General features: G+C 47.4%; 1 long non-coding RNA gene across 1 annotated transcript in view; it reads right to left on the bottom strand.

Annotated features, from left to right (window-relative positions):
- LOC149466320 (uncharacterized) overlaps positions 1 to 25,849 on the bottom strand; it is a 68,045-nt gene that overhangs the window by 35,423 nt on the left and 6,773 nt on the right. The gene's annotated exons all lie outside the window — the stretch shown is intronic.

Raw genomic sequence — 25,849 nt, 5'->3', positions numbered from 1 at the left:
GGCTCTGGAGCGATGTAAGGCTGAAGGATGGGGAAAGTACTTGCTGGCGGTGGATCAGGCAAAGGCCTTTGATCGAGTTGATCACAAGTACCTCTGGCATCTCCTGGACCGGTATGGTTTGGAGGGGAGGTTCATCGGCTGGTTGAAGACATTGTACCAAGGGGCGGAGAGCTTCATGTTGGTGAATGGTTGGGTTGGGCAGCCCTTTGAGGTTGGATCTGGGGTGCGCCAGGGGTGCCCGCTGAGTCCCTTGCTCTATGCCTTTGCCATTGACCCCTTCGTCAGGAGGCTAGATGGCGGGGCGGTGAGTGGGGTGCTGGTGGGTGCCACTGGAGATCCGCCTTTGAGAGTTGTGGCTTATGCTGATGACGTTTCTGTTTTCATTTCTGGACCGGAGGAGGCGCAGGAGGTGGTTTCAGTAATGGATCAGTATGCCGAGGCATCAGGTTCCAAGGTCAATCAGGACAAATGTGAAGTTCTCTGGATGGGTAGGGAGGGTGAGAGCTTCTCACTCCCGGACGCCTTCCCGGTGCCTCAGCCGAACATCAAAGTGTTGGGCATCAATTTTGGCTCTGCTGATTACAGCAAGCAAAATTGGGAATCCAAGCTGTCGGATGCCGAGGTCAAAGTGAGATGTTGGAAGGGGTGGCGGCTCTCCTTGAGGGAAAGGGTTGATTTGATCAAGACTTTCCTGCTCCCAGTCTTTTTGTACGTCAGCTTCGTTTGCCTCTTGCCAGAATCGCTCTATACGAGGATCTATAGCTGTTTCTTCCAGATGTTATGGGGGAATCGGCTGAACCTCGTCAAGAGGGACGTGACTTACTCATCCAGGCGGGAGGGTGGCCTAGGTATGGTCAACCCGGTGGTCTTTTTCTCTCTGATGTTCTTGAAACATAACTTTGGTAATATGCTGGCAGAGAGACCGCCTGCATGGGTAGGACTGTTCCGGATCTGGTTTGGACCCTTTCTGCACAGTTGGGAGAGTGGCGGGCCAGTGAGAAGCCTGCGGGTCAAGCATGGTAAGCTCCCGGCTTATGTGGCCCTGTGCCTGAAGTTACTCCGGCGGTGGCATGTGACTGCGGAGGAGGTCCGGTCCCTCCCCAGGAGGCTCCTGGGTGAGAGGATTGTGGCATCTGCTTTCCATGCGCCGCTGGCCTTGAGAGATTGCCCGGGCCATGTTATGAGGGAGGGTTTGCGGTTGATAAATCTGGAGCGGATCCCCCTGAAGTTGCGGGACCAGGCCTGGCTCGCCTTCCATGGCAGGCTCTACGTGAGGGGTAACCTGAAGTACCGTCCTGCGGATGACCGTGGTTGTCCGAGGTCGGAGTGTGGGGGTGAAGTGGAGACTATGGACCACTTCTTGCTTCAGTGCCCCTTTAACATAGAGGTGTATAAACAGGTGGGAGGGGCTCTGGGTGTTCCTTTCCTCCATCGCATGTCGTATGCGGAGTGGGTGTACGGAGCATTCGAGAGTCGCATGGGTTTTAATTTGGACACCCTGTTTTTAGTCAGCTTAGTTGTCCGTTATTACACTTGGATGGCACGGTGTCAGGTCTCCATTCGGCAGAAGGTCCTCCCTGTTCAGGTGGTGGCGAGTGACATCCTTGGTGAGGTGGGGAAAATTCGGGGTCTTGAGAAAGACAGGCTGCGACGCAGAGCTTGGATGGAGGCGTGGAGGAACATCAAGCCTGTTGCTGCGGTCTGTTGATCTCGGGTGGTGGGATCTGTCCCTAGTTTCTGCCTTCAGCACTCCCTAGATTTTTGCGTTCGGATCTTTTTGGTAGCCTTTTGCATGGTAGGTTGTAGGGGTCAGACGTGGAAGATTTGCGGGTTCCTTAGCCCTCCCCTGTGGTGTATATAATAGTATGGTTAGGTCCTTTGTATATAGTTTAGGCCATATAGGCCGTAAGCAGCAGGTTTGAATATGGAAATTGCATATGGTTTATGTTTTTGTCTGAGCCATAAAGGCTCTTAGTCATGTGGTCTCGGCCATAAAGGCCTTGTACTGTAAATATTGTATATAGTTTCCGTTTTTTTTTTCCTTTCAGGTTATGGACTTTTATTTATGAGCCGTTCAGGCTATGTTTGAGTTTTGTTTTTGTTTTTTGTTTTTTTTTGTTTTTTTTTTTGTTTTTTTTTCCCCAGGGACTGTTGGGACATTTTAGTTTCCTTTCTGTTGAGTTTTGTATTTATTTATTTATTTATTTATATTTATACTTTTATGCATAAGTCTGATGGATATGTATGACATCAATACATAATAAAAAATCTCCATTCCTGACACCATGTCTGCAGTATGGGTTGAACAAAGCTCAGCTTACACAAAGCCTGTCTGGTCAAAGACTGCACTGCATTTATACAATCTCTTAGCACCTGTTGTGAACATGCAGAATAACGCTCCAAGAAGTAATCCACATCATCCTCCAATAACCACACCCGGGACTCTACCTGGTCAGCACTAAATGGCGGCAAAAATTCATCCTTGCATTGGGGGGTACCAGATGAAGCCAACTCTGCACAAACCTGAATCAATGGTTGCACCTCAGAGAACTCTGTGCCCTGATCTACTAGGCAATGAGCGATCCTTATGCATTCTAGTAGTTGATCCCTGGCATACTCCTTCAGAGTCTGATAAGCATAATCTCTGTCATCAAAGACTAGCAGAGACAAATACACCACCTCATCAAGATGCATCCTTCCCAGCAACAATAAGCCAAGATGGCTTCCCTGTGCAGCCACTTCTGGTCAGGAATGGCCTTGGTGTTCTTTTAGGGATCCGGGTATGACCAGAAATGTGTGGACTGACACAGGGAAACACAGGCTCCAGGTATAGTATAAACAATACAATTTATTAAAGACTAAACAATACATAAACGCAGAGCAAGACTAAACATAAACACAGTGCAACCAAACCTCCAACAGATAACAATAAGAACAATACTAAACGTAGTCGGGCAGGCAAGGTACAAGGAGCAGGCAGAAGCGTAGTCAGGAATAGCTGAGGTCAGGACAGGCAGAGTTCATGCAGAGTCAGGATTAAAGCAGAATCAGGATCAGGCAGGAAGCAGACAGGATGCATGTACAGGGGCTCATGGGAAACATACACCAAGGCCCTGATCACAGGCCTGGCCATTCCTTAAATACACCTGCTGTAATCAGCCTCAGGTGATGGCTCATTGCAGGAGTGAGCCTCTGGTTGCTGAGAGCACCCGCTGGCCAGCCCTGGTACTGCAGCCCACAAGGCAGGTGAGTCCCACCACCACTGGCAAGTCCATTCCTGACAGGTAAGCTGCAATATGTTAAATTTTTAGTTTTGGGTTTAATACCTCTTTACATATTTACATTCTTACACTGTATTTTTGTGCACTATTATTTGCTTTATAAGAATGTGTTGATTTTTACTCTTGCACTGCACATGCTGATGGGATTGGTATTAACGCTGTATTATGGATTAAATTTGCTTGAATTCTTTTATAGCTTGATCAATCCAAGATGGCGCCCGGAACAGCCAAATGACCGCCAGCTCCATCCGCTGCCATCCGCCACCACCCGGGCCCCCGAGCTGCCGCCGAGGTCCCCACCAACACCCTGAAGGGGCCCTGGACACTCCGTCCCTCCGAAGCGGGTTGAGGCCTACCACAGCACCCGAAGCCACGGTGTTTCCTGCCAGCTGTGGCCGGAATCGCGGTGAGGATCACGGCCGCGGTGGGACGCGTCCGCTCCTCAGGGGAAGTTGCCACCATCCCTACCGGCCCTACTGACACCCAGGAGGGGTCCGCCGCCATCCGGGACACCAGGTACTCAATCAGGGGGAACCCACTACCCACCAGGGAGCCCAGCCGCCATCACACCGCTAGCCACCAGGGACACAATCAGAGGCACCCACTACCCACTACCCACCAGGGACTGCAAACCACCAGGGACCTTAGGCTACTATCCCACCAGGGATCACTAACCCACTACCTCACCTGGGATCGCAAGCCCATCACCCCAGCAGGGACCGTAAGCCCGCCACCCCACCCTCCGGCGCGCTGTCCCTCCGGCGGAGATCCGGCGACTCACGGCCTATCACGACTCCTGAAGCCATGGCCTTTCCTACCAGCCGCGGCAGACCACGGAGGACCACGAACCGCGGAGGGCCAAGGATCGTCGCCGAGACGCCCCGCTCCGGGCTCCGCAGATAGAAGGAAGCAGCAACCACCCCCACTGGCACGGAGAGGGTAAGCCGCCATCGGCCCCGAGTGGGTAAGCCACCGCTGCCACATCTGCTCCCCACCATGCCCCACTCAGCCATGCCCCTGCCACCACACAGCCCTGAGCCCTGCTCCATCCGGCGGAGGCGCCCACCAACGCCTAGCCCACTCCACCTCCGGACATCGGCGCACACCACCTCCAGATGTCGGCCTACACCACCTCCTGCAACCGGGCCTCTAGCACCTCCCGACGCCGGGCCTCAGTACCCCCTGACACCGGGCCTTCAGCACCCTCTGACGCCGGGCCCTCAAAACCTCCTGACGCCGGGCCCTCAGCACCTCCTGACACCGGGCCTTCAGCTCCTCCTGACACCGGGCCCTCAACACCTCCCGAAGCTGGGCCCTCAACACCTCCCGACGCCGGGCCTCCAGCAACCCCTGACGACGGGCCTACAACACCTCCAAACACCGCGCGCCATGGCTCGTCCAGTCGCCGAACCACTGTACCCACCGAAGCCGTGCCACAACACCCACGGAGGCTGGCGACTTTGCCGCCTGGTTTCCTTTCTTCCTCTCCTCCGAGCTACCGACCATCATCCTCGGGGATTTCAACATCCCCATAAATGCCAACAGCCCGGCTACTTCCCAACTCCTCCTCCTAACCTCCTCTTTCGCACCCACACAGCACACAGTCCTCCACCCACACCAATGGAAACACCCTGGACCTCGTTTTCTCCGACCTCTGCACCCCCCACGACTTCACTAACACCCCCTTCCCCCTCTCTGACCACCACCTCCTCACATTCTCCATCTCCCCCTCCCTAAATCCCCCCCCCAAAGCGTCTAACCATTACCCGCAACCTCCGCAATCTGAACCCGACCCATCTCCACCCGGCAGCTGACCGTCTGTATGACAGTATCCTCCCTCTGTCATGCCCTGACCTGGCCACTACTGTGTACAACGACTCACTGTCGGGTGCCCTCAACTCCCTGGTACCCCTAACCACGCGTCACACCAGACCCCGACCGCTTCAACCCTGGCAAAACGACCATACAAAATGTCTCAAACAACGCAGTCGCGCGCTGGAGCGCTTATGGCGCAAAACCAGATCCCCTCGCGCGTTCTCCCTCTACAAAGCCGCCTTCCTCACCTACACCACCTCCCTCCACGCCGCCAAGCAAGCCTATTTCGTAACCCTTATCAACACCCTCTCCACCTGTCCTCGCCGGCTCTTCTCCACTTTCAAATCCCTGCTATCACCTCCCCAACGCTCCGCTCCTTCAGCCCAGCTACCCCTGAGGAGGTCTCTAAGGTCTTCACTGAAGTCCGCCTCACCACCTGCCCCCTGGAGCCTATCCCCTCACAGCTCCTCCAGTCACCCCCCTCCATCATTCACTCCCTCACCCACATCTTCAATCTCTCCCTCTCCACTGGCACTTTCCCCTCCCCTCTAAAGCATGCGCACATCACCCCCATACTCAAAAAACCCTTCCTTGACCCCACTGACCTGAACAACCTTAGACCCATCTCCCTGCTATTATTCACTTCCAAGCTCCTTGAGCGCCTGGCTTACAATTGCATAAGCACCCACCTCGCTGATAACAACCTCCTTGATCCTCTACAGTCTGGCTTCCATCGCCTACACTCCACCGAAACCGCCCTACTTAAAATCACCAACGACCTGCTAACTGTCAAAGCGAATGGCCATTACTCTGTCCTCCTGCTCCTTGACCTCTCCGCGGCCTTCGACACTGTCGACCACCCTCTCCTCCTTACTAAACTGCACTCCCTTGGCATCAGGGATGCTGCTCTCTCCTGGTTCTCCTCCTACCTTTCCCAACGCTCCTTCAGCGTCACCTATAACACTGCCACCTCCCCCTCTCTCCCTCTCTCTGTAGGGGTCCCCCAAGGCTCTGTCCTTGGACCTCTCCTCTTCTCCATCTACACCTCCTCCCTTGGCAAACTAATACACTCCCATGGCTTCAATTACCACCTCTATGCCGACGATACACAAATTTACCTCTCCACTCCCCACCTCAACCCCTCACTCTCTGCCCTCATCGCCCACCTCCTAAACGACATATCAGACTGGATATCGCTCCATTTCCTCAAATTAAACCTGTCCAAAACCGAGCTCCTGGTCTTCCCCCCATCCCGTGCCACCCCCATCCTCTCCATCACTACTAACAGCGCCACCATCACTCCCACCCCACATGCCAAAGTCCTGGGTGTCACCCTGGACTCAAACCTTTCCTTCCTACCTCACGTCCAATTACTATCAAGATCATGCAGGCTCTACCTCCGCAACATCTCCAAGATACGTACATTCCTCACCCCAGACACTACTAAACAACTCGTACACTCCCTGGACTACTGCAACTCCCTACTCACTGGCCTACCCAAACAAACGCTATCCCCACTCCAGTTGATCCTGAACTCAGCGGCGAAACTCATCCACCTCACCAACCGCTCCACATCCGCCACCCCCCTCTGCCAATCCCTTCACTGGCTCCCGATTGCCCAGCACATCAAATTCAAACTGCTAACTCTGACCTACAAAGCCATTCACAACGCCTCCCCAAACTACCTAACCGACCTGATACCCAAATAGCACCCTACCCGTGCCCTTCGCTCCTCACAGGACCTCCTACTCTCTAGCTCCCTGGTCTCCTCCTCCCAGGCTCGATTGCAGGATTTCTCCAGGACTTCCCCCATCCTCTGGAACTCCCTACCCCAATCCATCCGACTGTCACCTATTCTCCTCACCTTCAGGCGCACCCTGAAAAACCACCTCTTCAGAGAAGCCTACCCCACCCTCACCTAACAACTGACCTCCTCCACTCCTCCCACCACTCCATCCCCCACAGCCATTTCCTCCTGTACCACTTTCCCCTCCCTCCTAGATTGTAAGCTCGAAAGAGCAGGGCCCTCGAACCCCTCGTGTGTCGTTTTGTTTCTGTCTTGTCTCATGTTCTGTCCCCCTTGTATGTGCTATTGTACAGCGCTGAGCAAACCCTTTGGCGCTATATAAATACTGTATAATAATAATAATAACAATCTAAGGTTTGTTTAATACAGCAGGTCCCACACGGAAGAAAAATATATTTGAAATATATTTTAAAATATTCTTCCCAAATTTATTGACATATATTTGAAATTCTACAATTTTGGCCATATTCAATACATTTCAAAAAATAATTCAATAAATATACATATATATGTGTGTGTGTGTGTGTGTGTGTGTGTGTATATATATATATATATATATATATATATTTATTGAAATAAATATTGAATATGGCCAATATGTTGAAATGTATTTTTTATATAATACAAAAAAATATGAAAAATATTTTTAAAAATATATTTTTGAAAAATATATTCTTCAAATTTTTTTAAACATATAAAATAGTCATTTTAACATATATTTTTACATATACAGTATTTGTAAATGCATTCCAAAAATGTACATTTGTATTTTTAAAGACATACAATATATTAAATGTATTTTTAAAAATATTTTTTCATATATTTTGTAATAAAAATGCATTTCAACATGCAGTATATATATATTTATTGAAATATATTTTGAAATATATTGAATACGGCCAACATTGTAGCATTTCAAATATATGTCAATATATTTGGGAAAAATATTATTAAAATATATTTCAAATATATTTTTCTCTTTCATATGGGGTGACCATTATGGCTCACGTTACTATAATAATCACGGAGAGGAATTATAGATGCGACATGTTTATTTTTTATCAGACATTGAGCATTTAGCTAAATGATTTTCCACATCAGACGACTTCCACATCACGATTAAACGATTTCTGGTGCAAAACGAAATGGGGAGAACCCTGGTGGGACTCTGACCATTCTCATCTGTCCCGCTCTTTTTACATCTTCCATTTTAGCTTCCCCTCCATTTTCTTCATTTTCGTCTTCATCGGCATCTCTCCTGAGGGAGGACACAGGAATCATTAAATAGTGAATGCAGGGTCCCTGGAGAGCAGATATAGTGAATGCAGGGTCCAGGGAGACCGGATATAGTGAATGCAGGGTCCGGGGAGACCGGATATAGTGAATGTGGGGTCCAAGGAGAGCAGATATAGCGAATTCAAGGTTTGAGGAGAGCAGATATAGTGCATGCAGGGTCCGGGGAGACCAGATATAGTGAATGCAGGGTCCGGGGAGACCGGATATAGTGAATGTGGGGTCCAAGGAGAGCAGATATAGCGAATTCAAGGTTTGAGGAGAGCAGATATAGTGCATGCAGGGTCCAGGGAGACCGGATATAGTGAATGCAGGGTCCGAGGAGAGCGGATATAGTGAATGCAGGGTCCAGGGAGAGTGGATATAGTGAATGCAGGGTCCGGGGACAGCGGATATAGTGAATGCGAGGTCCGGGGAGAGCGGATATAGTGAATGCGGGGTCCGGGGAGACCAGATATAGTGAATGCAGGGTTCGGGGAGAGTGGATATAGTGAATGCAGAGTCCGAGGAGAGCGGATATAGTGGTAAATACGGGGTCCGGGGAGACCGGATATAGTGAATGCAGGGTCCATGGAGAGCGGATATAGTGAATGCGGGGTCCGGGGAGAGCGGATATAGTGAATGCGGGGTCCGGGGAAAGCAGATATAGTGAATGCGGGGTCCGGGGAGAGCAGATATAGTGAATGCGGGGTCCGGGGTGACTGGATATAGTGAATGATGAGTCCAGGGTTTAGTAACACTGAGCCATGATGAAGGTGGAGTATTGTCCATGAAACATGTTGGCCATTTTATATGACCTATTTACTAACAATTAGAATTGTCTTGGACCTTTGATCTGGTTTTGGTCTGGCACTGCTTTCTGTATTTCTAGGATTAGAAACTCTGTCAGGTTTTTATTGCTGTTACAATCATAAAGATCCCCCCCCCCCACCTCACTTACTGTTCTACTAATATGCATTTTTAAAATCCAATATGGGTTTTAACCTCTGTAAAAGCCCCAGTACACTTTAAAGATGAACTCCAGGCACCTAAACGTATATACAATAATGCACCCCAGAACATGACCTGGTATCAGCCTCTTGCAGTCCCTGTACAGCAGAGTTCAGACGAGGAAAAGCAATACAAAGAGCATGTTGATAGAAGGAGAGAGCAGAGTGGCAGAGAGATGCGCTCATCAGTTTGCTTCTCCTTTCACTATCCAGTCACAGGCTGGGGGAAGGGCAAGACCTGAAACCTAACTGCAGCGGAGAAAAATCAGGTCCCCTTGCACAGGACTGTGCTGTGTGGCAGAGCTGTGCAAATCCCAGGGCTGAATAAACAGACATAAAAATGATTTGCTAGGTAAAACACAATTCTCATAGACTGTATGTATTTCACCGATATGTTTTACTGTTTTGCCTGGAGTTAAGCTTTAAAAATCTATAATTAAATAAAAAATGTTTTCTTCATACTTACTCTTGCTTGCAGAGAGACAAGGAGACAATTCCAAGAAATAAAAGGAGTAACAGGGATTTCTTCAAGGTGAACATCTTTGGGCTATGTGACTCAAAAACAACATAAGGCCCCTTAATGTTAGGCACACGTAAAATGGTTGTTCCAATACAATAGCCTAAATCAGGGGTATCAAACTCCAATCCATTGCGGGCTTTATCAGCATTGTGGTTGCCCTCAAAGGGCTGGTTGTATCTGGAAGACTAGATGTCCAGAGCACCCCACGCCCATTACATCAGATATCAAGAATCCCACACCCTCCCTAACATCACCGTGTACCCCCCTTGGGGGCAGAGCTGGAAAGCAGAAAGTGCAGGGTCTGGAGGAGGACCAGAGGAGGAGTGGAGTCAGTTACCAGAGTCTGCTGAATGCTGAGACCAGGGGAGGCAGAGATGAGGGGGTGCTGCAGCTGCACTGAGAGGTGCAGGATTTGGCAGAGGAGTTCTATTCTCCTCTCTGCTGCTGACTGCTGAGACAAGGTGGGGGCTGAGACAAGAGGGTACCTGCAGGAGAGGTGCAAGGGCCACATGGCCGGATTCGGCCCATGGGCCTTGTGTTTGACACCTGTGGTCTAAATCATCAGAAAAGATCCCGTACACGTGGAGCCCATTACGGGAAGGTGGAGGTTTTTTTTAATAACATGGATTTGCTTGATGATTTCCAGACCTTGTTGGACCTGGATCCCCATGGATAACACAATGACTAAGTGCAATGCAGAAATCCATTGTTTATGGTCTCCAGGACTTTCTATCCTAAATGAGATACCTCTTGCCTCACCCGGGCTTCCCACTCTACTCCTCACTCAAGCATTACTAAAGGATATTAGATTGAAAATCAATTTATAGTTATCTTCTTTACAAACTGAACTAATGGTTTCAGAAAAAAGATCATGAAGACCTGGAGCCCATTATGGGCAGGTAGAGTGTTTTAAAATGACATGGATTTGCTTGATGCCTTTTAGACCTTACTGGATCTGGTTCCTCAGGGATTAAAAAATGATTAAGGGGTCTTCATCTATCTTTTTCCTTAATCAGATAAAAGGAGGTTCTTAGATGTCATTGGAGTTGGTTCACAAGAACCGAAGCTCCAATTTCCATTGTCTATGGTTTCCAGGACCCTCTATCTTAAACGTTGATGCCTCTTGCCTCACCTGGTCTTCCCACTCTACTCCTCACTCAACCATTACTAAAGGATATTAGATTGAAAATCAATTTATAGTTACCGTATTTTTCGCTCCATAAGACGCACCTGACCATAAGATGCACCTAGGTTTTAAAGGCGAAAAACAAGAAAAAAAAATATTCTGAACCAATGGACTGTAGACATAGTACAGGGGATGACCAGAGACTGCGGACACAGTACAGGAGATGACCAGAGACTGCGGACACAGTACAGGAGATGACCAGAGACTGCGGACACAGTACAGGAGATTACCAGAGACTGCGGACACAGTACAGGAGATGACCAGTGACTGCGGACACAGTACAGGAGATTACCAGAGACTGCGGACATAGTACAGGAGATGACCAGAGACTGCGGACATAGTACGGGAGATGACCAGAGACTGCGGACACAGTACAGGAGATGACCAGAGACTGCGGACACAGTACAGGAGATGACCAGAGACTGCGGACATAGTACAGATGACCAGAGACTGCGGACATAGTACAGGGGATGACCAGAGACTGCAGACAGTGCAGGGGATAACCAGAGACTGCGGAGAGTGCAGGGAATGACCAGAGACTGCTGATCTTTGGGGAGGGAGGGGGAGCGGGTACCTGAATTTGACAGGTACCCGCTCCCACTTCCGCAGTGTTGTCCTTCCCTCTTCTTCCTGCACCAGCTTCTGTGACAGCCGGGTGCCCACTGCGCATGCGCGAGAAGCGCTGCGCTTTGTGAATGGCCCGGCGCCTTCTGGGACCTGTGTTGTGTCCCAGAAGACACCGCACCATTCACAAAGCGCAGCGCATGCGCAGTGGGCACCCGGCTGTCACAGAAGCTAGCGCGGGAAGACTGTGCAGCACTGGAGCGAGGAACAGGTAAGGCCCTGCAGGAGAGAACAGCTGAGCGGCCGGCCCGATATTCTGACATGGTGGCGGCAGAAATACCGGACCGGCCGCTTTATATTCGCTCCATAAGACGCACTGACATTTTCCCCCCTTTTTTGGGGGAAAAAAGTGCATCTAATGGAGCGAAAAATACGGTATCTTCTTTACAAACTGGACTAATGGTTTCTAGAGGGTTTTTCTTGTATGAATGAGGAGAGTCCCCAGATAATGGTTTTTGTGATTAGAATTTGTTCCAGGTTTGGAGTCAAGGAGACCATTGAAATTATGTGAAAATAATCGATCAATATAAGGAATATAATTTATGAATGCTAGCTTTCTACTGTACTATGTCCTAATAAGGGCATAAATATATGAAAGAACAATATTTTAACCACCTCCCACCTGCCATATAAGGTAATGACAGGCGCAAGGGGGTTCTCCCATTTTAGGAGGACGTCATATGACGTCCTCCCACGGGGGCACGCAGCGCGGCGATCGGTGGTGCGCTGTGTCCCTGGGACACAGAGGATCACAATCAATGGAAAGAGCTGATGACGTCAGCTCTGTCATGTGATCAGCTGTGTCCAATCACGGCTGATCTCATGTAATAAGGAAATGCCGGTTATCGGCATTCCTCTCCTCCCGCTGACAGCTCGTGAGGAGAGGAGAGCCGGTAATCGGCATTCCTCAGAGGGGACATGTACACTGATGATCAGGACACTGATGATCAGTGTCAGGCTCCGCCCAACGGGATCTCTAGTGGTCCACAGCACGGGGTTTCCCAGGACGTGGAGTCTAAGTCCCAGTCTGCCTTTTCACCAGAGCCCCTGATGGTGGGGATGGACTTGGTGCGAGACTGGAACCAGGTCGCGTCCCTGGGCACCCCCGGCGGTGGCAGAGGGGTCCCGCTGAGGGTATGTGCCCGGGATGAGTCTGCTGTGAAGGGGATGACAGACCCCGATCCGAGCGGGATGGATGGGATGACAGATCCCGATCCGAGCGGGATGGATGGACGACTGCTAGGAGTGAGCGAGGTCAGACTAGCCGGGTCGGTATCGTGCGGGCAGCGTGGTACAGGGGGAGCAAGCGGAGAATGGTCAGGGTCACAAGCCAGGTTCAGCAGGTAGCGAGCAGCGTGGTACCAAGGGTCAGGCAGAGGGATGGTCAGGAACGAGCCGGGGTCAGAGCAGGAGAGGGTCAGCGTAATCAGAACAGGCAGAGTTTGGCAACAAGGAAACATACTAGCAGGAACACAGGAACAGGAACAAGACCTTGTGGCACTTTGGAAATGCACAGGGCAGATTTAAATAGGGCGCCCTGTGTTTCCATTGGTGCGGCCGCGATTGCTACTGCACATGCGCGGCCGCCGCCGTGATCTCTGTATTCGCCGGCCAGGAAGAATCGGCGATCTGCGCATGCGTGCGACGCTGAGCGGCCAGGCTCCCTGACATTGCCCCCCTCCTACGGGCAGCCTCCGGATGCCCAACCAACCCCTTCCTAATGCCTGGTTCCGAAAAAATTTCTGCACAAGTCTTGGGGCGTGCACATTTTGGGCCGGCTCCCACGAATTTTCTTCCGCCCCATATCCCTTCCGGAAGTCACGGAATCTGGAATCAAATCCGGTAAAAAAGTGGGGTGGAACCCATAATTTGCAAAAAAAAGGAGCCTGGCCTGTAGCAGAATGACTCGCGTAATTATAGGCGAACTCCGCTAGCGGCAGGAGGGTCAACCAGTCGTCTTGGAGGAAGGTAGTGTAGCATCTGAGGTACTGCTCAAGTGTCTGATTCGTTCGTTCTGTCTGGCCGTTTGTTTGTGGGTGATATGCAGAGGACAATGACAGTTTAATTCCAAGCGTCTCACATAGAGCTTTCCAAAATCTAGACGTAAACTGAACCCCCCTATCTGACACAATATCCTTGGGGATTCTGTGGAGTCTCACCACCTCCCTGATAAAAACCTGTGCGGTCTCAAGGGCTGTCGGTGTGTCCTTTAAGGGTACAAAATGAGCCATCTTGGATAACCGGTCTACAATCACAAAGATTGCTGTGTGTTCCTGGGAGGGTGGAAGCTCTACAATAAAGTCAACAGAGATCATGCTCCAAGGTCTGTCAGGTATTAGTAGTGGGCATAATAGGCCCCAGGCCTTGTTTCTGGTAATTTTATTCCTCTGGCACACAGTGCAAGTCTTAACATATTTCTCGCAATCCCTGGCCATAGTGGGCCACCAAAAGGTGCGTTGCAATAGTTCCAGGGTCTTGCTTATTCCAAAATGTCCCGCTAACGGGTGGTCGTGGCAGTATCCAAGTACCAAAGTACGGGTCTCCTCGGGAACTACAATCTGGCCTTCTTTCCAAAGAAGCCCCTCCCGATTCACTAAGGAAATACTGGGTGTGCCCGGCATGCCTATGGATGCGGTCTGCAGTTTGGAGCGGAGCTCAGATTGTAGGATCAAACAGTTCCCTGAGGACAAGATTGTGTCAGGTCGGGGCGTCTCTTCAGGGTCCCCGTACATACGGGAAAGCGCGTCGGGCTTAGTATTCTTTGATCCTGGTCTATAGGTAATGTGAAAAGCAAATCGTGAAAAAAAAAAGTGCCCACCTAGCCTGACGTGGTCTCAAGCGCTTTGCTGTCCTCAAATATTCCAGGTTTTTGTGATCTGTGAATATCAATATTGGGTGTACCGCCCTTTCTAATAAATACCTCCATTCCTCTAGTGCCACCTTGATTGCTAGAAGCTCCCGGTCCCCAATATCGTAATTCCTTTCTGCGGAAGTCAGTTTTCTAGAGAAAAAGGCCACCGGGTGCATGAGCTCTTTAATGCCCTTCCTCTGCCACAAAATCGCCCCCACTGCGTTCTCAGACGCATCCACCTCCAGGATATAGGGCATAGATGAGTCAAGATGGCTCAGGATAGGGGCCTCAGTGAATAACCTCTTTAAGGTCGTAAACGCTTCCTGCGCTTCTGGTGTCCACTGGAAACAGACCCCCTGTCTGGTTAACTGAGTAATCGGGGAAACTAAGCCTGAAAAGTTCTTAATGAACTTTCTATAGAAGTTTGCGAAGCCTATGAACCGTTGGACCGCCTTCTTGTCAGTGGGTATGGGCCAATCTAAGATAGCTGACACCTTTTGGGGATCCATGGCTATTCCTGTAGTGGAAATGGTCAGACCCAAAAAGGAAATGCTATGCTGCTCAAAGCAGCACTTGTCTGCCTTAGCATATAGACCGTGTTGGCGGAGCCGTTCCAAAACGTACCTCACATGCCCCCTATGGACCTCTAAGGATGGGGAAAAGATCAGGATGTCGTCTAGGTATACGACAACAAAGATGTCCAGATAGTCCCTAAATACGTCATTAATGAAGTGTTGGAAAGTGGCGGGCGCGTTACATAGGCCGAAGGGCATGACCAAGTATTCAAAATGCCCGAATCCAGTACGGAATGCTGTTTTCCATTCATCCCCCTCTCTGATGCGGACTAGATTGTATGCTCCCCTCAGGTCCAGTTTAGTGAAGATAGAAGCTGACTCTGAGAATCTCTGTAAGAGCTCAGGGACTAGAGGTAGCGGGTAACGATTCTTGACAGTTACTTTGTTCAGGTCTCGGTAGTCTACACAGGGTCACAGGGTCTACACAGGGTCGTAGGGATTTGTCTTTTTTTCCCACAAAAAAGATACCAGCCCCAGCTGGTGAAGTGGAGGGCTGAATGAACCCCTTGCGGAGACTTTCGTCAATATACTCCTTTAGAACCCCTAATTCCCGTTCAGTCAACGGAAATATTCGCCCAAAAGGTATCTCTGAGCCTGGGAGCAAATCAATCGGGCAGTCATATGTTCGGTGCGGAGGCAGGACCTCTGCCCCCCGCTTACTGAATACATCTAAATAACTATGGTAGGCTAAAGGAATGGCTTGAGCCAATTCTGCCTCCATATCCAGACAGAGCAAAGCCTGCGGGGCCGAGGACGCACTGGGGTCCAGGCTTGGGGTTCCTCTTGTAATAAAGAAATAATGAACCGACCCTTATGGTTTCTGATGAGAAAGTTCGAGGCTGGAGGTCGAAGTATAACTGGCAGGAAATACGAAACCTCCTGAATCTACCTCGATCCCCGAAAAAATGTTCCGGTAAGGGAACTCGGGGCTCTGGTGCAGATGTCAAAACTAGTGTTTCCCCAGGGCGCCCTTTAGCCTGCCCACTAGGGGTGGCTAAGGTCTGCATACGGCCACTTAATTCTGTATAGCCCTCCTGGAGGAGCCTAACCCCCTCTGTGTTGGTGGCAATGTGTCGGCACAGATCATCCAGGTGGGAAGTTCCCCTTCCAGAGTCATGGCCGCAAGGTACTGTCAGGCTCCGCCCAACGGGATCTCTAGTAGTCCACAGCACGGGGTTTCCCAGGACGCGGAGTCTAAGTCCCAGTCTGCCTTTTCACCAGAGCCCCTGATGGTGGGGATGGACTTGGTGCGAGACTGGAACCAGGTCGCGTCCCTGGGCACCCCCGGCGGTGGCAGAGGGGTCCCGCTGAGGGTATGTGCCCGGGATGAGTCTGCTGTGAAGGGGATGACAGACCCCGATCCGAGCGGGATGGATGGGATGACAGATCCCAATCCGAGCGGGATGGATGGACGACTGCTAGGAGTGAGCGAGGTCAGACTAGCCGGGTCGGTATCGTGCGGGCAGCGTGGTACAGGGGGAGCAAGCGGAGAATGGTCAGGGTCACAAGCCAGGTTCAGCAGGTAGCGGGCAGCGTGGTACCGAGGGTCAGGCAGAGGGATGGTCAGGAACGAGCCGGGGTCAGAGCAGGAGAGGGTCAGCGTAATCAGAACAGGCAGAGTTTGGCAACAAGGAAACATACTAGCAGGAACACAGGAACAGGAACAAGACCTTGCGGCACTTTGGAAATGCACAGGGCAGATTTAAATAGGGCGCCCTGTGTTTCCATTGGTGCGGCCGCGATTGCTACTGCGCATGCGCGGCCGCTGCCGCGATCTCTGTATTCGCCGGCCAGGAAGAATCGGCGATCTGCGCATGCGTGCGACGCTGAGCGGCCAGGCTCCCTGACATTGCCCCCCTCCTACGGGCAGCCTCCGGATGCCCAACCGACCCCTTCCTAATGCCTGGTTCCGAAAAAATTTCTGCACAAGTCTTGGGGCGTGCACATTTTGGGCCGGCTCCCACGAATTTTCTGGCCGCCGCGATCTCTGTATTCGCCGACCAGGAAGAATCGTCGATCTGCGCATGCGAGCGACGCTGAGCGGCCGGGATCCCTGACAATCAGTGTGCCCTGATGATCAGTGTAGCCCCAGCAGTGCCACTTGTCAGTGCCCATCAATGTCACCTGTCAGTGTCCATCAGTGCCACATATCAGTGCCTACCAGTGCACATCAATGCCGCATATCAGTGCGCATCAGTGCCACCTATCAGTGCCCATCAGTGCATCCTATCAGTGGCATATATGAGTGCTGCCTTTCGTTGCCCATCAGTGATGCCTGTCAATGCCCATCAGTGCCACCTATCAGTGCCTCCTCTTCAGTGCCCATCAGTGCCATCTATCAGTGTCCATCAGTGCAGCCTATCAGTGCAGCCTCATTAGCGCACATCAGTGAAGGAGAATAATCACTTATTTACAAAATTTTATAACAGAAATTAAGAAAAAAAAATGTTTTTCAAAATTTTCAGTTTTTGGTTTATTTTGCAAAAAATAAAAATCCCAGTGGTGAATAAATAACACCAAAATAAAGGTTTATCTGTTTCAAAAAAATGCTAAAATTTTCATATGGGTACAGTGTTGCATGACCGGGCAATTGTCATTCAAAGTGCAACAGCACTGAAAGCTGAAAATTGGCTTGGGCAGGAAGGGGGGTATGCCCTGTAGGCAAATGGTTAAGTATAGAGTGGAGCCTCGCCGTGTGACGTCGTTGCGCTCTGGAGGGACGGTGGCCATCTTGTTGGTTAGAAACATCCTGTTTTACCATACTGGTTGTCTTATTCACTGATGTACGTGGAACCTAAATAAATTTATTGAATTAGATCTTAATTACTACACTACAAGTTTCCTTTCCTCTTTATTCATTCCCTGACCATCGGACGGGAGTTTCTACCATTTGGAGGTTTATTGAAGGTGAAGAAGTTACTTACTATTCTGGTGGGGATCTCTACTGAGGATCGATTGCTGTACTGATGTTATATCACGCTGCGCATGTTGACCGACCTTTGAGCGGTCAAATTGTCTGGTAAGAGGCCAATCTGTTTGGGTGTATGGTGACGGCTTTTTGGATCGAACATTTCCTTGTATGCACATGCTTCCATTCATTTGGGAATATACTTGGACTTTATTGTATTTAAAGTGATATTAGATTATTTTATAATTTTGAATTGATAAATTTACAATATTTTAAGTATAAATACTGTATATTAGCATATCAATAATATTTCCTAATAAGGGAAAGATATTTAGAATTTAGTGTTTAATAAAAGGTTTACCAAAATTATAAAAAATTATTTTCTGGGCACAACGATAAAATTTCTCTGACTTGCTTCATTATGTTTTTAATAATCGTACAATTATGATTGTGAAATGCGTACAATAGCCGGTTTGATTCTAGGTTGGCCACTTTTAATATTCTCCGTTTTGAATTTTGTGAATTGTTTTATTAGTATTTGGGAAGTGTAGGATTGAGACTATGAAAGGTCAGGGCCATACACTGCTGGACTATCCATTGATGAAATGCATTGGGCAGTGTGGCTCTTTTTATTAGCACTGATCACTGTATTGGTGTCACTGGGGATGTCAGTGACACCAAGTCAGTTCCCCCCCAGTGTCAGAATGCCTACCGCAGTCCCGCTATAAGTCACTGATCACTACCATTGCTAGTAAAAAAAAAAATTCCAGTATATATCGATATAGCCATTTGTAGACACTATAACTTTCACGTAAACTAATTAATTTAAACATATTGGGATTTTTTTTTCAGCAAGGACACGGAGCAGAATACATTTTGGACTAAATATATGAAAAAATTTGATTTTTAAATTTTTTTTACCAGACTTGTTTAATAGCAAAAGGTCAAAGATATATATATTTTTTTTTTTCAGAATAGTTTTTTTTCATTATTTATATATAGCGCAAAGAATAAAAAAAGCACAGGCAATCCGCCGAAAGAAAGCTCTATTTGTGGGAGAAAAAAAGGATGCAAATTTAATTTGGGTGTGACGTTGGATGACCGCGCAATTGTCAGTTACAGTAACGCAGTGCCGTATCGCAAAAAAAAAAAATGGCCAGGTCATGAACCTTTATCCCAAAAGGTAAAACAAAAAAATTGCTGTAGCTGCTTAAAAAAGTGTGAGCTGGAGTTCGGATTCAATGTGTTAGTGTATTTAAACCTTTTAATACATTCAACATTACGCTCCCCCTAGACTGACAATGTTGCGTTATGCTGTGCCTCTTGTGCTCCCTCATCCAGAATGGTGTCCCACTGGATCACCAGGCGAAAACAGAGAGGGGAAAAAGACAAAGAAAACAGATGCAGCCATCCCATTTCATGATTGGTAAGCTGCAATATGTTACATTTTTAGTTTTGGGTTTAATACCTCTTTACATTTTTACATTCTTACACTGCATTTTTGTGCACTATTATTTGCTTTATAAGAATGTGTTGATTTTAACTCTTGCACTGCACATGCTGATGGGATTGGTATTAAAGCTGTATTATGGATTAAATTTGCTTTAATTCTTTTATATCTAATGTTTGTTTAATACAGCAGGTCCCACATGGAAGAAAAATATATTTGAAATATATTTTAAAAATATTCTTCCCAAATATATTGACATATATTTGAAATTCTACAATTTTGGCACTATTCAATAAATTTCAAAATATATTTTAATATATTTAAATGTTGGCCATAATCAATATATTTCAATAAATATATATATATATATATATATATTTATTGAAATAAATATTGAATATGGCCAATATGTTGAAATTCATTTTTTATATATTACAAAAAAATATGAAAAATATTTTTAAAAATCTATTTTTGAAAAATATGTTCTTCAAATTTTTTTAAACATATAAAACAGTCATTTTAACATATATTTTTACATATACAGTATTTGTAAATGCATTCCAAAAATGTACATTTGTATTATTAAAGACATACAATATATTAAGTGTATTTTAAAAAATATTTTTTCATATATTTTGTAATAAAAATGCATTTCAACATGCAGTATATATATATTTATTGAATTATATTTTGAAATATATTGAATACGGCCAACATTGTAGCATTTCAAATATATGTCAATATATTTGGGAAGAATATTGTTAAAATATATTTCAAATATATTTTTCTCTTTCATATGGGGTGACCATTATGGCTCACATGTTTCTTAAATAATCACGGAGAGGAATTATAAATGCGACATGTTTATTTTTTATCAGACATTGAGCATTTAGCTAAATGATTTTCCACATCAGACGACTTCCACATCGCGATTAAATGATTTCTGGTGCAACACGAAATGGGGTGAACCCAGGTGGGACTCTGACCATTCTCATCTCTCCCGCTCTTTTTACATCTTCCATTTTAGCTTCCCCTCCATTTTCTTCATTTTCGTCTTCATCGGCATCTCTCCTGAGGGAGGACACAGGAATCATTAAATAGTGAATGCAGGGTCCGTGGAGAGCAGATATAGTGAATGCAGGGTACGGGGAGACCGGATAGAGTGAATGCAGGGTCCGGGGAGACTGGATATAGTGAATGCAGGGTTTGGGGAGAGCAGATATAGTGAATGCAGGGTTTGGGGAGAGCAGATATAGTGAATGCAGGGTCTGGGGAGACTGGATATAGTGAATGCAGGGTCCGGGGAGACTGGATATAGTGAATGCAGGGTCCGGGGAGACTGGATATAGTGAATGCAAGGTCCGGCGAGAGTGGATATAGTGAATGCAGGGTCCAGGGAGACCGGATATAGTGAATGCAGTGTTCGGGGAGAGCAGATATAGTGAATGCAGGGTCTGGGGAGTACGGATATAGTGAATGCGGGGGCCGGGGAGAGCGGATATAGTGAATGCGGGGTCCGGGGAGAGCAGATATACTGAATGCAGGGTTCGGGGAGAGCGAATATAGTGAATATGGGGTCTGTGGAGAGCGGATATAGTGAATGCCGGGTCCGAGGAGACCGGATATAGTGAATGTAGGGTCCAGGGAGAGCAGATATAGTGAATGCAGGGTCCAGGGAGAGCGGATATAGTGAATGTGGGGTCCGGGGAGAGCGAATATAGTGAATGCGGGATCAGGAGAGAGCAGATATAGTGAATGCAGGGTCCGGGAAGAGCGGATATAGTGAATGCAAGGTCATGGGAGAGCGGATATAGTGAATGCAGGGTCCGGGGAGAGCGGATATAGTGAATGCGGGGTCCGGGGAGACCGAATATAGTGAATGCAGGGTCCGGGGAGAGCGGATATAGTGAATGCAAGGTCCGGGGAGAGCGGATATAGTGAATGTAGGGTGCATGGAGAGCGGATATAGTGAATGCGGGGTCCGGGGAGAGCGCATATAGTGAATGCAAGGTCCGGGGAGAGCGGATATAGTGAATGCAGGGTCCGGGGAGAGCGGATATAGTGAATGCAGGGTCCGTGGAGACCGGATATAGTGAATGTAGGATCCGGGGAGACCTGATATAGTGAATGCAGGGTCCAGGGAGAGCGGATATAGTGAATGTGGGGTCCAGGGAGAGCGGATATAGTGAATGTGGGGTCCAGGGAGAGCGGATATTGTGAATGCAGGGTCCGTTGAGAGCGGATATAGTGAATACGGGGTCCGGGGAGAGCGGATATAGTGAATACGGGGTCGAGGGAGAGCGGATATAGAGAATGCAGGGTCCAGGGTTTAGTAACACTGAGCCCTGATGAAGGTGGAGTATTGTCCACGAAACATGTTGGCCATTTTATATGACCTATTTACCAACAATTAGAATTGTCTTGGACCTTTGATCTGGTTTTGGTCTGGCACTGCTTTCTGTATTTCTAGGATTAAAAACTCTGTCAGGTTTTTATTGCTGTAACAGTCATAGAGATCCCCCCCACCTAATGTACTGTCCTACTAATATGCATTTTTAGAATCCAATATGGGTTTTAACCTCTGTAAAAGCCCCAGTACACTTTAAAGATGAACTCCAGGCACCTAAACATATATACAATAATGCACCCCAGAACATGACCTGGTATCAGCCTCTTGCAGTCCCTGTACAGCAGAGTTCAGACGAGGAAAAGCAATACAAAGAGCATGTTGATAGAAGGAGAGAGCAGAGTGGCAGAGAGATGAGCTCATCAGTTTGTTGCTTCTCCTTTCAATATCCAGTCACAGGCTGGGGGAAGGGCAAGACCTGAAACTTAACTGCAGCGGAGAAAAATGAGGTCCCCTTGCACAGGGCTGTGCTGTGTGGCAGAGCTGTGCAAATCCCAGGACTGAATAAACAGACATAAAAATGATTTGGTAGGTAAAACACAATTCTCATAGACTGTATATATTTCACCGATATGTTTTACTGTTTTGCCTGGAGTTAAGCTTTTAAGTCTATAATTAAATAAAAAATGTTTTCTTCATACTTACTCTTGCTTGCAGAGAGACAAGGAGACGATCCCAAGAAATAAAAAGAATAACAGGGATTTCTTCAAGGTGAACATCTTTGGGCTCTGTGGATCACATGGAAAGAAAAAGAAGGCAAAAAGAAAAAGGTGACTCAAAACAACTATTCTGACTCAGATTGTTGTGATAGTGATTTATCCCTTGTGAAACCTCTATGCCTAGCCTGTATAAGCAGATATAATCACTGTGGGCAATCCTTATCAGTTAGCTTGAACTCACCAATACTGTGTTCATCCAGAAGTTGCTTTATTCTGTACATGTGAAACAGGATACAGCAGAATGAATGGTTTCCAGTATTATGCGGTCAAAAGATGATACTTTCTGTAGCGTACTATGCAGGATACATGTGTCCCTGTTACATGTGGTCTGTTAGCTGCATCCATGACACAGGAAGTGATGTACTCAAGAAGAAGGGAGGAGCTTCATATACAAAGGAATTGTGTCATAGATCTCAGGGAGGTAATATAAAACAAATGCATTACCAAATAAGGCCACTGGATGGCAGCATAACTAACTATTGAAATGTCCATAGGAAATGGTACAAAAAATAAACTATATGAATTCTCATGTACATTAACATAAATATTAACTGTGTAACAGCATACTCCCCATCTGGCATTGTAAATGTCACTATTTAAACCATAACGGTAGTTATACAATTGCAAATAAACAACAGTGCAATTTGCTTGATGTCTTGAAGACCTGAAAGACATAAAAAAGGGAACATGCATATAGTGCAACAATTATAATGTAAGGCTTCAAGTTGTATCAATTAAAGTTCAAGACACTTCCTTCTTGAAGTCACAGGTTGGATCCAGCAGCATACGCAAGCAAGTTCATTCTCCAAAGGGTAAGAGCAGAACAAGTTCCGTGATAGGTCTGCTGAAAGTCTTTACAGTCCCTTGTCTTGCAACTTTCACCTCCACCTTGCGTACCCTGCCGTCATCGCTAGGAATGCTCTTTACAATGAGTCCCATAGGCCACTCGATTCTTTCAGCTTGCTGGTCCTTCAGCAGAATGAGATCTCCAACTTTAATGTTAGGGTTCAGGCGTTGCCATTTTCTGCGTCCTTGCAGAGTAGAAATATACTCCATTCTCCAACGATTCCAGAAGCAGTTGGAGAGGTGTTGTACTCGCTTCCACTGGTCATAGCACAGATTTCCTGCTTTAAAGTTTCCAGGTGGAATAGGAACGGACCCAAGCTTCTGGGTAAGTAGAGTAGCTGGGGTAAGAATAATTGGGGTCTCTGGATCTGTAGAAACTGGAACAAGTGGTCTTGAACTGATTATGGCAGATGCTTCTGAGAAGATGTGAAGCTCTTTTCCCTGACTTGTAGCAAGGGAAGCTGAGGTGTAACAGCATGGTATACTGATTCCATCTAAGGCATGTAGAGATTGTTTCCAGGACTCCCACTTTGGAAGCTTGTCTGTAGGCAGCGGAGCATCCCAATCTTTAATAGACTCTGAGAACTGTCTAAGTAAGGCTTTACCTTGTATGGTGATGGGAGCCACAAATCCCAATGGATCATATAAGCTGTTCACCACTGACAGAACACCACGCTTGGTAAATGGTTTGTCTGCAGAGCTGACTTGAAAGCCGAAGGTATCTTTTAATAAGTCCCACCGTAGGCCCAGACTTCACTGTACAGGTGGCATGTCCATCCCAAGATTTAAATCTTTAAACCCAGTGGCATGATCGCCAGGTTGAAAGGCTTTCATAACAGCGACACTATTCGAGGCAATCTTGTGTAATCTGAGGTTAGCCTTGGAAAGCATACCTTGTGTCCTTTGGAGCAGGTCTATGGCTTCTTCGTCTGTAGGTAAAGACTTAAGTCCATCGTCAACATAAAGGTCTCTCTCAACGAAGTGTCGAGCATCCGCACCATACTCCTTTTATCTATCAAGGGCAGTCCTTCGTAAACCATATGTTGCAACAGCGGGTGAGGGACTATTTCCAAAAACATGTACCTTCATGCGGTATTCAATTATCTCATTGTCCATGTTGTTGTTACGGTGCCACAGAAACCTTAGGAGGTTCCTATGGTCTTCACGTACAATGAAGCAATGAAACATTTGCTCAATATCAGCAGTTATGGCAACTGGTTCTCTTCTAAATCTCATAAGTATACCTACAAGGTTGTTGGTTAGATTTGGGCCAGTGAGAAGAACATCGTTCAGGGATACACCTTGATGCTTGGCACTGGAGTCAAATACTACCCTGATTTGTTTTGGCTTACATGGATGATACACTCCAAAGAAAGGCAGGTACCAGCACTCATCGTGTCTTTGAAGTGGTGGCGCTGGTTCGGCGTGATCATTGTCAAAGATCCTTTTCATAAAAGCGATGAAATGTTCCTTCATTTCAGGCCTGTTCTTTATTGTTCGTTGAAGTGAGTTGAATCTGGATAGAGCCTGTTCACAATTGGTTGGGAGTGTGGCCCTTGCAGCACGAAGAGGTAATGGTGCGATCCAGCTGTTAGACTGATCCTGGAAGAATTCTTTGTCCATTATTTTGATGAACTCTCTATCTTCGACTGACGAGGCTATTTTGTTGTCATCACTTGTAGTACAAAACACTGTGGTACCTAGGTTGTCATCACAAAGAACAGGAGTAACATCAGGTACTTGGATGATGTCAAGAGACTTCTCCTTTACTTCATAATGGTGAGGGCACTGTTTGAAGTGGGATGCACGTCCATTTCCCAACATGTAAGTTTTGAAGGAGTGGATCTCAGATGACGTTCTGTCCAGGCATACATCGCCCACTATTACCCAGTCTAGGTCAAGTCTTTGTGCATAAGGGGCATCATTAGGTCCATCGCATTGGTTGCGTACTTTATGTACTCTGAGAATGTCTCTTCCTAGCAGGACCAAGATTTCAGCACTCTTGTCCATCGCAGGAATCTCATCAGCAAGGTGCCTTAAGTGAGGATGATGATATGCAGCTTCTGGAGTAGGAATCTCTCCTCTTTCGTCTGGTATCTGATCACACTCAACTAATGTTGGGAGGGGTATGCCTTCTCCATCCTTGATATGAGAGACCATGAATCCATCGACCCTTCTGCCAAAGGTCTCTACACAACCAGAACAGGTTCTGAGAGTATACGGTGTGGCGTGACCTTCTAAGCCAAAGATCTCAAAGAATTTAGGCTTAACCAGGGATCTGTTGCTCTGTTCATCTATTATGGCATACATCCTAGCAGCTTCCTCAGGATGATCCTTTGGGTATATCTTGACTAGGCATATCTTGGCACAGCATTTGTGATCCAGTCCCTCTCCACAGACTTCTGTGCATGAAGAAGAAACATTACTTTTGGTTAGAGCATGACTTTGTTGCTCCCCGCCATAATTTGAGACAGGGGTTGAGGTAGGTAGCTGCTGCGGGTTGTCTGGAAGTGGAGTAGGATACATGGCTGTAACATGTCTGTCGCTACCGCATTCTGTGCACTTGATGACAACTTTA

The sequence above is a fragment of the Staurois parvus genome, unplaced genomic scaffold, assembly GCF_062004578.1.
Source record: "Staurois parvus isolate SC_StPar_1 unplaced genomic scaffold, SC_StPar_1.0 ptg000132l, whole genome shotgun sequence".
NCBI classification, from domain to species: Eukaryota; Metazoa; Chordata; class Amphibia; order Anura; family Ranidae; genus Staurois; species Staurois parvus.
This window is presented reverse-complemented; position numbering and strand designations above follow the sequence as displayed.